Source organism: Medicago sativa, chromosome 8 (assembly GCF_051527215.1).
Source record: "Medicago sativa cultivar Bolivia chromosome 8, Bolivia_mono, whole genome shotgun sequence".
In the NCBI taxonomy this organism is placed as follows: Eukaryota; Viridiplantae; Streptophyta; class Magnoliopsida; order Fabales; family Fabaceae; genus Medicago; species Medicago sativa.
Genome location: NC_140756.1, coordinates 49,979,469 through 49,993,972, shown reverse-complemented (window position 1 = coordinate 49,993,972; position 14,504 = coordinate 49,979,469). Strand labels below are relative to the sequence as shown.

General features: G+C 33.8%; 1 pseudogene; it reads left to right on the top strand.

Annotated features, from left to right (window-relative positions):
• The first annotated feature begins 12,493 nt into the window (after positions 1 to 12,493).
• Positions 12,494 to 13,025, top strand: LOC146899342 (non-classical arabinogalactan protein 30-like; annotated as a pseudogene).
• The last annotated feature ends 1,479 nt before the right edge of the window (positions 13,026 to 14,504 follow it).

Below are 14,504 nucleotides of genomic sequence, written 5' to 3'. Positions count from 1 at the left end.
TATGCTATTGGGTAAGAGTTCATTTTCTAGAGATTTTAAATGTTCAACTTATCCGTAATTGTAAATTTGTAGTAAGGCATTTATTGTCATTTCGCAGTTATTCGAAATGTAAAGTGCATACAAGGATTGGTTATAGCAAGTGAAGAAGCTAAAAGCTAAATACATTGTAAAGCCGGGATTTTTTTTTCTCGCTTCTACTTGCTAGAGACAAGGGGTGTGTGATATATTCTACTATTGATGATTTGGTGAGCATACAAATTCTCCTTTGTCATATTTTGATGTAAACAATTAGGCTAAGTAGCGCCGCCGGCTCAAAAACCATAGTTGATGTCTATTATTGAACCGTGTGAATAGAAAGTATGACTAGGCATATAAGATGGTTGCCATTTAACTTGAACACCATAAGTGAATGACTGATGCTTTTGTAGGTGCAATGTACGTAAATGAATGAAAGCACTAATCGATGCTTTTGTTTTGATTGTTGAGTTTGATGTTGATCCGTTTTTATAGGTGCAGCTTGCACATTTTCTAAATAGATATAAAAATGTGGCATCTTAATTGGATTTGTTTTAGGTTTTTCTAGATGAATATTTGGGTTTTGTTTGTGTTTCGGTAGCCATCCAGATGAGTGCAAAGGAAGAGATTGTTAGGCGGAGTTTTACTTGATCAATGAGGCTTATGATGTGAGTTTTCCTAAAATTTCACTAAATTATCCTTAATTTTCATTGCATAGTTAATTTAATTGTTATAATTAATTGGGTTGATTACTATTTTTAGATCCTTAAATATATGGACATTGATTGATATTGGAGATTTAAGATCAATCGGTTCACATTTGATCTTTACTAAATAGTAACTTTTAAACAACCTTCACCATTGATTTGAAATACACTATTGAAACCACTCACGGTCATGTTTTGTTCAAATGCACAATTTATTTGGATGAACTACGCTATATCATGATATCGCATTTGAATTTTTAGTAAGTGGACTAAAGTGCCCAATATAATGGATTAATATTTTACCGAATAAGGGTTTTGAAGTTTGTAGGATTGATGGTTCAGTGAGATTGGAACTATGATATAAAAGTGCAGGTCGGTACCAATGTTTCATTTTTTTCATGTGAAAACCATTTGTTTATTTCTCTCGTAAGCTTATATCGACTATCATTATCGTTTCTTTATTTTGTTGAGGTTCAAAGTTTTTGCCAAAAGTACGTGTGGCACATTGTGAATCCAAACATGTGTTTAACTAATAGTGTGGATCAGTTGAAAACCTAGATATTAATGTTTTGTATTTTTGTGATTGGACCGTCGGATGAGTGGTGATTACGGTATATCCGCTTTTCCCGAGGAAGACAACATATTCTTGTGGAAAAGAACAATAACCGGAAGCAAAGATACAAGTGTTTGAAGCTAATAGAGTTTCCTCTTAAAGAAGCAAAAATATATATCCATGAAGGTCAAGTGTTTCAATATTTGTAATCTCTTTTTAGTGTTTCCCGTGTTTGTGTTTTTCAATTTCCAGTAGCAATATATGATGGATCAAGTGATGCATTTAGTTGATAATTGAAATATAAATTGGAAGAGTAAAATTTAGTATCCGATTTTCTCACTCGATTTGGTAACTTCATAGTATCTCGAACTTTTAGGATTGCTTCAATGAGGTTTAACCGAAATGTGTTCTTCATTGTTGCCTAATTGGATACTTGTTGTGAGGAGGAGCAGATGCTTTTGGTGTATGAGTACATGACAAGAGGGAGCTTGGAGAATCAATTGTTCGAAGTATGTTGCATTTACTTTATTTTTACCAATACTATATTATATACATATATTAATCATGCCGTAAGGTCCGATTTCTTATTTTCTTTGTTGTGATTCAAGCAGGATACTCGCTACATTACCATGGTCAACTAGAATGAAAATTGCATTAGGTGCAGGCTAAGGGACTAGCTTTCCTTCATGAAGCAAGATAAACTTGTAATATATAGGGATTTCAAAACTTCTTATTTTTAGCATATTTATTGATTAATTAATGATGAATCAATTTCAATAATGTTGTAATTAATGGTTACAGGATGTTTTGCTTGTGAAGGGTTTGAAGAATTCGACGTTGGTTTGGAGGTTGATCGTGTTGGCTTTTGCAATAAGCACCGGTAGCGAGAATTGGTTTTCTAGATATCAATGTTATTCAAATGCCTTTTCTCGGACCTAACATTGAACCTTGGGAGATTCCTTATGTGCATTATCCAAATCACAAAACTTATAGCAGGTGATTGAATTTTAAGTGTAGAATAAGAGATTTTGTTTCGAATGTTTCGAATTTTGCGATATTGATTGCATCGTTGTTTGTTTGTTTGTTAGGGAGGAATGCGAGGTGCCACCCGTGCGGTATTTTACTATTCTCGTCGATGCAGAGATTTGGGAGTGGATGGTTTGAGACGTTTTTAAATAGTCATCCTAACATAAGCTCAAATGTGGAAATCTTTTCGGTTAAGGTTAGAAGGAGTAATATAACGACAATAACGAGACTTTGGACACAATTTATAATCTAGATCGGTTTAATGGTGCTTCTAAAAATGAGTGCACTACGTCGTTGGCTTGGCTTGACGTGGATTCTTAATCGAGTAAAGTTTGTTTTATTCATGTTTGATTACTTGATGATGTGTTTTTGGTGCATCTTTCAAAAGAATAGTTGATTCTTTTAGATGTTCCGGTATTAAATTCAAATGAAGTCCGAGAAACCAAAATTAAAATGGTGAATAGGAACAATAATATGATGCTTTGAAATGCAATTGTTTATTGCAATGTATACTTCTATCCTTTAGTAACCTACTATATCTTAGATGATTTTTTACCAACATATCCGTTGATTTATATGGGATTTAGAGGAAAATATATTTTTTATGTCCAAAGTGTTGCTTGTGAGTTGTGAAGGTATAGTTTTGTCGATTCTTTTCTTTGTATTTTAAAGGATTGCAGAACAATGTTACATGAAAGGAAAAGAAGGATTGTAGAACTATGTCTCAAATTCTCTCTCTCTCTCTCTCTCTCTCTCTCTCTCTCTCTCTCTCTCTCTCTCTCTCTCTCTCTCTCACTAAAACGTACTAAAACATTGTTTACATACTATATTTTCTCGTTTTTGGTCATTTCTTAGTACCGGTATATAATCAAGTCTTGTGCAGGTATAATTCTATTATACTAGCATCATTCTATTTCATTAATTCATTCGGTAACATCTACTTTTTTCTTATCATTTCATACATACATTACATACATATCCTTTATCATTCTATCCCATTCTTATCATTTAGTCTTGCTTTTAAACGGACATCATTCATGCATATCAAATATTAGTTTTTGCTTATCAAATATCCTCATATGGATTATGGACTGTTGAACCTTAACTTTTGGTGACCCAAAAGCAAAACTAAATGAAGTCTGTTCAAAATTTGAAAAACGAAATGTCGGTTCTATAGATGATCTCAACCTCGCCCCGGTTTTATTCATCATCTACCGCAAATCAAATATCAGCTTTTATATATTTCCTTCATATGGTATCAAGAACATCCCATTCTCATTTAACAAAATCTAACTGGAGTTTCTTATGAACTCGATATATTTCAAGACATAGAATGTATAACAAGAATCGTGGCACGAATCCTTATAATGGATGCATAATTCGATTGCAGAGTAATATAGTTCTTTCATTGTTCTTAACTAAGTACAATTATACAAAGAAGACCGCATATAGCGTACAAAATATGTCACACACATGATACTCTTATAATCGAATTGAAAATCCTTATATAGCATGAGCATATAGACCGGTAGTGGTGGTATGTAGCATCCGAAATGTATATTTCGCCTACTTGAAGTCAATTGATAGCTAATGGTGAACTGATAGCTACTTTTTCTGAATTTGGTTCACACATCTCTAACATTATGTTAAACTTTCTTTCATTCATTCATATAGTAAAAATATCTCGCTTTAACTCTTAAGTGAATGAACTTTCAAAGAAAGTCCTCGTAAATTTCAACAGGTTTAGCTTGCTCTTCATTGATAGTTTTTTTGGGATGTGTACTTTGGATTGATGATATAGAGTAGATGAAGTTGATTGGGATACAGTGTGTAAATTAGATGAATAAAAAATATTTGTACGAATTTTTGTTGTTCTCAAGGAAATCTTGATTTCTTTGTTGTTCCGAATGAAATCTTGATTTCGATTTTTATATTGAAAGTTAAATTTTAATGTACTCAAATTACTCTTTTTATGCAATAAGTGAAGATTGGTTTAATCTCTATTAACTTTGTACATGCGGTGATGTGTCTAAGACTTTTGAGGCCTTAGGCGAAATTTATTAAGAGTGTACTTTATATTATATCATGAGCACCACATTGACGGTAACTAATTTTTCAATTTTTCTTTAATTTTTGATGATCAGGGGCTTATACTCTATGTTTGATATTTTGATGCTACCGAAGTTGTTCCATATACAACGAGAAGAAAATAGATGTGGTTGTGGAAACTACGGTCTGGCTGTCAAACTGTGACCATTACGGAACTCGGTCTCCAAATGGAGCCAAGCCAATTCCTTCAGCCAAAGTAAGCATCACCCGCAAAACACACAAAGGTCATGTTAGTTACTACAAGGTTTTTCGTACGGACAAAAATGGTTACCTCTATGCACAACTAGAAGGATTCAAGATGCACCATTATATAACAGATCATCCACTTCACTCTTGCTTCGTGAAGCCCGTTTGGTCTCCTCTTGAAAGTTGCATCGTTCTCGCGAATGTTAATTACGGTTTGAATGGATCTCCACTTCGTTATGAGAACAACAGATTGCGCGGAAGTAGGTATGAGGTCGTTATATATACAATGGTCCGGTCCCTTGGCTTTCCATCCTCCGGATTGCTCAAAGACTCACCGCTAATGCCTCAAACCATTATGAATTACCCTCCATCAACCATTTTGAGATTCATTGACTATTATTATGTTGTTGCTATGATTTGTCTTTGTATTAATATAAGTTTTCAATTTTAAATTGTATCTTTTGTTATTTTTTTGGTATATTGATTCACAAATTGCCATGTTAATGCCGATAATTAAATTTATGGTTTAATGGGTTTGTGACTGTTCTAGCTTGAGTTCAATAAGCATACAAAGTTTATATAAGTCATAGAATTTTTTTATCAAAAAAGAAAACAACGGTAATGAAATGAAATCTCTCATTCTATTAGTCACAAAATCAACACAATTTCGCTTAGAATTAGAATTGGCACTCAAAGAAACACTTTGTTCCTACCCTAATGGGTTGGCTTAATGGCACTACACTAGGTATGCAATGCCCAAATGTGTACAAGATATTCTCACACACATGATACTCTTATAATCGAATTGAAAATCCTTATATAGCATGAGCATATAGACCAAGGTAGTGGTGGTATGTAGCATCCGAAATGTATATTTCGCCTACTTGAAGTCAATTGATAGCTAATGGTGAACTGATAGCTACTTTTTCTGAATTTGGTTCACACATCTCTAACATTATGTTAAACTTTCTTTCATTCATTCATATAGTAAAAATATCTGCTTTAACTCTTAAGTGAATGAACTTTCAAAGAAAGTCCTCGAAATTTCACTGTGTTTAGCTTGCTCTTCATTGATAGTTTTTTGGGATGTGTACTTTGGATTGATGATATAGAGTAGATGAAGTTGATTGGGATACAGTGTAAATTAGATGAATAAAAAATATTTGTACGAATTTTTGTTGTTCTCAAGGAAATCTTGATTTCTTTGTTGTTGAATGAAATCTTGATTTCGATTTTTATATTGAAAGTTAAATTTTAATGTACTCAAATTACTCTTTTTATGCAATAAGTGAAGATTGGTTTAATCTCTATTAACTTTGTACATGCGGTGATGTGTCTAAGACTTTTGAGGCCTTAGGCGAAATTTATTAAGAGTGTACTTTATATTATATCATGAGCACCACATTGACGGTAACTAATTTTTCAATTTTTCTTTAATTTTTGATGATCGGGGGCTTATACTCTATGTTTGATATTTTGATGCTACTGAAGTTGTTCCATATACAACAGAGAAGAAAATAGATGTGGTTGTGGAAACTACAGGCCGTCGTCAAACTCCGTGACCATTCTCGGGAACCCGGTCTCCAAATGGAGCCAAGCCAATTCCTTCAGCCAAAGTAAGCATCACTGCAAAACACACAAAGGTCATGTTAGTTACTACAAGGTTTTTCGGACGTACAAAAATGGTTACCTCTATGCACAACTAGAAGGATTCAAGATGCACCATTATATAACAGATCATCCACTTCACTCTTGCTTCGTGAAGCCTCGTTTGGTCTCCTCTTGAAAGTTGCAGCGTTCTCGCGAATGTTAATTACGGTTTGAATGGATCTCCACTTCGTTATGAGAACAACGATTGCGCGGAAGTAGGTATGAGGCTGTTATATATACAAATGGTCCGGTCCCTTGGCTTTCCATCCTCCGGATTGCTCAAAGACTCACCGCTAATGCCTCAAACCATTATGAATTACCCTCCATCAACCATTTTGAGATTCATTGACTATTATTATGTTGTTGCTATGATTTGTCTTTGTATTAATATAAGTTTTCAATTTTAAATTGTATCTTTTGTTATTTTTTTGGTATATTGATTCACAAATTGCCATGTTAATGCCGATAATTAAATTTATGGTTTAATGGGTTTGTGACTGTTCTAGCTTGAGTTCAATAAGCATACAAAGTTTATATAAGTCATAGAATTTTTTTATCAAAAAAGAAAACAACAAGATAATGAAATGAAATCTCTCATTCTATTAGTCACAAAATCAACACAATTCGCTTAGAATTAGAATTGGCACTCAAAGAAACACTTTGTTCCTACCCTAATGGGTTGGCTTAATGGCACTACACTAGGTATGCAATGCCCAAATGTGTACAAGATATTCTCACACACATGATACTCTTATAATCGAATTGAAAATCCTTATATAGCATGAGCATATAGACCGATAGTGGTGGTATGTAGCATCCGAAATGTATATTTACGCCTACTTGAAGTCAATTGATAGCTAATGGTGAACTGATAGCTACTTTTTCTGAATTTGGTTCACACATCTCTAACATTATGTTAAACTTTCTTTCATTCATTCATATAGTAAAAATATCTCGCTTTAACTCTTAAGTGAATGAACTTTCAAAGAAAGTCCTCGTAAATTTCAACGTGTTTAGCTTGCTCTTCATTGATAGTTTTTTGGGATGTGTACTTTGGATTGATGATATAGAGTAGATGAAGTTGATTGGGATACGGTGTAAATTAGATGAATAAAAAATATTTGTACGAATTTTTGTTGTTCTCAAGGAAATCTTGATTTCTTTGTTGTTCCGAATGAAATCTTGATTTCGATTTTTATATTGAAAGTTAAATTTTAATGTACTCAAATTACTCTTTTTATGCAATAAGTGAAGATTGGTTTAATCTCTATTAACTTTGTACATGCGGTGATGTGTCTAAGACTTTTGAGGCCTTAGGCGAAATTTATTAAGAGTGTACTTTATATTATATCATGAGCACCACATTGACGGTAACTAATTTTTCAATTTTTCTTTAATTTTTGATGATCAGGGGCTTATACTCTATGTTTGATATTTTGATGCTACCGAAGTTGTTCCATATACAACAGAGAAGAAAATAGATGTGGTTGTGGAAACTACAACCGCCGTCAAACCCGTGACCATTCTCGGAACCCGGTCTCCAAATGGAGCCAAGCCAATTCCTTCAGCCAAAGTAAGCATCACCTGCAAAACACACAAAGGTCATGTTAGTTACTACAAGGTTTTTCGTACGTACAAAAATGGTTACCTCTATGCACAACTAGAAGGATTCAAGATGCACCATTATATAACGGATCATCCACTTCACTCTTGCTTCGTGAAGCTGTTTGGTCTCCTCTTGAAAGTTGCAGCGTTCTCGCGAATGTTAATTACGGTTTGAATGGATCTCCACTTCGTTATGAGAACAACAGATTGCGCGGAAGTAGGTATGAGGTCGTTATATATACAACTGGTCCGGTCCCTTGGCTTTCCATCCTCGGATTGCTCAAAGACTCACCGCTAATGCCTCAAACCATTATGAATTACCCTCCATCAACCATTTTGAGATTCATTGACTATTATTATGTTGTTGCTATGATTTGTCTTTGTATTAATATAAGTTTTCAATTTTAAATTGTATCTTTTGTTATTTTTTTGGTATATTGATTCACAAATTGCCATGTTAATGCCGATAATTAAATTTATGGTTTAATGGGTTTGTGACTGTTCTAGCTTGAGTTCAATAAGCATACAAAGTTTATATAAGTCATAGAATTTTTTTATCAAAAAAGAAAACAACGGTAATGAAATGAAATCTCTCATTCTATTAGTCACAAAATCAACACAATTTCGCTTAGAATTAGAATTGGCACTCAGCAAACACTTTGTTCCTACCCTAATGGGTTGGCTTAATGGCACTACACTAGGTATGCAATGCCCAAATGTGTACAAGATATTCTCACACACATGATACTCTTATAATCGAATTGAAAATCCTTATATAGCATGAGCATATAGACCAAGAAGTGGTGGTATGTAGCATACGAAATGTATATTTCGCCTACTTGAAGTCAATTGATAGCTAATGGTGAACTGATAGCTACTTTTTCTGAATTTGGTTCACACATCTCTAACATTATGTTAAACTTTCTTTCATTCATTCATATAGTAAAAATATCTCGCTTTAACTCTTAAGTGAATGAACTTTCAAAGAAAGTCCTCGTAAATTTCAACGAGGTTTAGCTTGCTCTTCATTGATAGTTTTTTGGGATGTGTACTTTGGATTGATGATATAGAGTAGATGAAGTTGATTGGGATACAGTGTAAATTAGATGAATAAAAAATATTTGTACGAATTTTTGTTGTTCTCAAGGAAATCTTGATTTCTTTGTTGTTCCGAATGAAATCTTGATTTCGATTTTTATATTGAAAGTTAAATTTTAATGTACTCAAATTACTCTTTTTATGCAATAAGTGAAGATTGGTTTAATCTCTATTAACTTTGTACATGCGGTGATGTGTCTAAGACTTTTGAGGCCTTAGGCGAAATTTATTAAGAGTGTACTTTATATTATATCATGAGCACCACATTGACGGTAACTAATTTTTCAATTTTTCTTTAATTTTTGATGATCGGGGGCTTATACTCTATGTTTGATATTTTGATGCTACTGAAGTTGTTCCATATACAACGAGAAGAAAATAGATGTGGTTGTGGAAACTACAAATTACCGTCAAACCTGTGACCATTCTGGAACCCGGTCTCCAAATGGAGCCAAGCCAATTCCTTCAGCCAAAGTAAGCATCACTGCAAAACACACAAAGGTCATGTTAGTTACTACAAGGTTTTTCGAACGTACAAAAATGGTTACCTCTATGCACAACTAGAAGGATTCAAGATGCACCATTATATAACAGTATCATCCACTTCACTCTTGCTTCGTGAAGCCCGTTTGGTCTCCTCTTGAAAGTTGCAGCGTTCTCGCGAATGTTAATTACGGTTTGAATGGATCTCCACTTCGTTATGAGAACAACAGATTGCGCGGAAGTAGGTATGAGGTCGTTATATATACAAATGGGTCCGGTCCCTTGGCTTTCCATCCTCCGGATTGCTCAAAGACTCACCGCTAATGCCTCAAACCATTATGAATTACCCTCCATCAACCATTTTGAGATTCATTGACTATTATTATGTTGTTGCTATGATTTGTCTTTGTATTAATATAAGTTTTCAATTTTAAATTGTATCTTTTGTTATTTTTGGTATATTGATTCACAAATTGCCATGTTAATGCCGATAATTAAATTTATGGTTTAATGGGTTTGTGACTGTTCTAGCTTGAGTTCAATAAGCATACAAAGTTTATATAAGTCATAGAATTTTTTTATCAAAAAAGAAAACAACAGTAATGAAATGAAATCTCTCATTCTATTAGTCACAAAATCAACACAATTCTCGCTTAGAATTAGAATTGGCACTCAGCAAACACTTTGTTCCTACGCTAATGGGTTGGCTTAATGGCACTACACTAGGTATGCAATGCCCAAATGTGTACAAGATATTCTCACACACATGATACTCTTATAATCGAATTGAAAATCCTTATATAGCATGAGCATATAGACCGGTAGTGGTGGTATGTAGCATCCGAAATGTATATTTACGCCTACTTGAAGTCAATTGATAGCTAATGGTGAACTGATAGCTACTTTTTCTGAATTTGGTTCACACATCTCTAACATTATGTTAAACTTTCTTTCATTCATTCATATAGTAAAAATATCTCGCTTTAACTCTTAAGTGAATGAACTTTCAAAGAAAGTCCTCGAAATTTCAACAGGTTTAGCTTGCTCTTCATTGATAGTTTTTTGGGATGTGTACTTTGGATTGATGATATAGAGTAGATGAAGTTGATTGGGATACAGTGTAAATTAGATGAATAAAAAATATTTGTACGAATTTTTGTTGTTCTCAAGGAAATCTTGATTTCTTTGTTGTTACGAATGAAATCTTGATTTCGATTTTTATATTGAAAGTTAAATTTTAATGTACTCAAATTACTCTTTTTATGCAATAAGTGAAGATTGGTTTAATCTCTATTAACTTTGTACATGCGGTGATGTGTCTAAGACTTTTGAGGCCTTAGGCGAAATTTATTAAGAGTGTACTTTATATTATATCATGAGCACCACATTGACAAGAACTAATTTTTCAATTTTTCTTTAATTTTTGATGATCGTGGGCTTATACTCTATGTTTGATATTTTGATGCTACCGAAGTTGTTCCATATACAACAGAGAAGAAAATAGATGTGGTTGTGGAAACTACGATACCGCTGTCAAACCCGTGACCATTGGAACCCGGTCTCCAAATGGAGCCAAGCCAATTCCTTCAGCCAAAGTAAGCATCACCTGCAAAACACACAAAGGTCATGTTAGTTACTACAAGGTTTTTCGGACAGGACAAAAATGGTTACCTCTATGCACAACTAGAAGGATTCAAGATGCACCATTATATAACGGATCATCCACTTCACTCTTGCTTCGTGAAGCCTGTTTGGTCTCCTCTTGAAAGTTGCGGCGTTCTCGCGAATGTTAATTACGGTTTGAATGGATCTCCACTTCGTTATGAGAACAACAGATTGCGCGGAAGTAGGTATGAGGTCGTTATATATACAATGGTCCGGTCCCTTGGCTTTCCATCCTCCGGATTGCTCAAAGACTCACCGCTAATGCCTCAAACCATTATGAATTACCCTCCATCAACCATTTTGAGATTCATTGACTATTATTATGTTGTTGCTATGATTTGTCTTTGTATTAATATAAGTTTTCAATTTTAAATTGTATCTTTTGTTATTTTTTTGGTATATTGATTCACAAATTGCCATGTTAATGCCGATAATTAAATTTATGGTTTAATGGGTTTGTGACTGTTCTAGCTTGAGTTCAATAAGCATACAAAGTTTATATAAGTCATAGAATTTTTTTATCAAAAAAGAAAACAACAATAATGAAATGAAATCTCTCATTCTATTAGTCACAAAATCAACACAATTCCCGCTTAGAATTAGAATTGGCACTCGGCAAACACTTTGTTCCTACCCTAATGGGTTGGCTTAATGGCACTACACTAGGTATGCAATGCCCAAATGTGTACAAGATATTCTCACACACATGATACTCTTATAATCGAATTGAAAATCCTTATATAGCATGAGCATATAGACCGGTAGTGGTGGTATGTAGCATCCGAAATGTATATTTACGCCTACTTGAAGTCAATTGATAGCTAATGGTGAACTGATAGCTACTTTTTCGAATTTGGTTCACACATCTCTAACATTATGTTAAACTTTCTTTCATTCATTCATATAGTAAAAATATCTGCTTTAACTCTTAAGTGAATGAACTTTCAAAGAAAGTCCTCGAAATTTCAACGAGTTTAGCTTGCTCTTCATTGATAGTTTTTTGGGATGTGTACTTTGGATTGATGATATAGAGTAGATGAAGTTGATTGGGATACGGTGTAAATTAGATGAATAAAAAATATTTGTACGAATTTTTGTTGTTCTCAAGGAAATCTTGATTTCTTTGTTGTTACGAATGAAATCTTGATTTCGATTTTTATATTGAAAGTTAAATTTTAATGTACTCAAATTACTCTTTTTATGCAATAAGTGAAGATTGGTTTAATCTCTATTAACTTTGTACATGCGGTGATGTGTCTAAGACTTTTTGAGGCCTTAGGCGAAATTTATTAAGAGTGTACTTTATATTATATCATGAGCGGCACATTGACGTAACTAATTTTTCAATTTTTCTTTAATTTTTGATGATCAGGGGCTTATACTCTATGTTTGATATTTTGATGCTACCGAAGTTGTTCCATATACAACGAGAGAAGAAAATAGATGTGGTTGTGGAAACTACGGTCTGTTGTCAAACCCGTGACCATTCTCGGAACCCGGTCTCCAAATGGAGCCAAGCCAATTCCTTCGGCCAAAGTAAGCATCACCTGCAAAACACACAAAGGTCATGTTAGTTACTACAAGGTTTTTCAGGACGGACAAAAATGGTTACCTCTATGCACAACTAGAAGGATTCAAGATGCACCATTATATAACGAGATCATCCACTTCACTCTTGCTTCGTGAAGCCTGTTTGGTCTCCTCTTGAAAGTTGCAGCGTTCTCGCGAATGTTAATTACGGTTTGAATGGATCTCCACTTCGTTATGAGAACAACAGATTGCGCGGAAGTAGGTATGAGGCCGTTATATATACAAATGTCCGGTCCCATTCCTTGGCTTTCCATCCTCCGGATTGCTCAAAGACTCACTTTGCTAATGCCTCAAACCATTATGAATTACCCTCCATCAACCATTTTGAGATTCATTGACTATTATTATGTTGTTGCTATGATTTGTCTTTGTATTAATATAAGTTTTCAATTTTAAATTGTATCTTTTGTTATTTTTTTGGTATATTGATTCACAAATTGCCATGTTAATGCCGATAATTAAATTTATGGTTTAATGGGTTTGTGACTGTTCTAGCTTGAGTTCAATAAGCATACAAAGTTTATATAAGTCATAGAATTTTTTTATCAAAAAAGAAAACAACAGTAATGAAATGAAATCTCTCATTCTATTAGTCACAAAATCAACACAATTCGCTTAGAATTAGAATTGGCACTCAAGAAACACTTTGTTCCTACCCTAATGGGTTGGCTTAATGGCACTACACTAGGTATGCAATGCCCAAATGTGTACAAGATATTCTCAAGTGAGGTCTCTAGATCGAACCTTGCGAAAAACAAATCCACCTTAAAGCGGATGAATTGGTACAAACCTCAAACTAATGTACACTATCAATTTAGACTCTATTGAATTACTTTCTTTCTATATTTATTTTGCAGAATAATTGCATTCTATTCGCTAATTCAAGTATTCAACCAGGTCCTCCTTCAAACATGATCTTAGTGCTCACTTTTATAATTTTGGCTAATATGTAATCGTAATTTGCACATCATTGGTTCCAATTAGTTTAATCTTAATTATGACATGGCGGATTGTGTGTCATCTCTTCCGTAGGCTGCAACACCTTATTTATACGTTGGATTTTTCATCGAAAGTAATTAATATGCTCATAGGAAAAATATTTCACATTCTGCTCTCACATCTTTTATGCTTCCTTTCACTTTTTGTAAACTTCACATTTTGCAATATGTGACTTCTAAGTAGGAAAAGAAATACTACCGAAAGCTTTGCCTAATTTTTCAGCGAAAACTCGAAAGCACGGAGGAAGATTTGGAACCTATACCCGTCATAGGATTTCTTACAGGTGTGCTTGATATTTATATATTTACTTTTGTTACCCTGTTTTTGCATCTTAGCTTAGTAGACTACTTTGAATATCCGATAAGTTTTTCTTAATATATTTGTTACGGCGAAAATTGTTGAGCTTACGATTGGACCTCAAACACGTCACACTACAAAATCCAAAAGAAAGACCCCTTTGCCGTCCAAAATTGAGGGAATATATTCTCACTATGCTGCCACACTAAGTTTTGTTCTTGAATTTTTCGAATGAAGAAGACGTATCGAATTTCATACTATTATGATTGAAAAGCAAGAAACAAGCAAGTGTGAGACAAATTGTTTGCAAGGATAGCTCAACTCGTCAACAATTGGATAGTGTAAATCTAAAGATTTTGTTTCACTCCTACAACATTAGATCCAGTGGAAAGTTATACTATGTTTATTAATTAAACTTAGTTATATTTTTTTTAGGCTAAATCCAGAAGGGTGATATATTTACATGAACTAAAGACATATTTGAAAGAGAAAAAAAAAGTTTATCATTCATTGCATCCTTG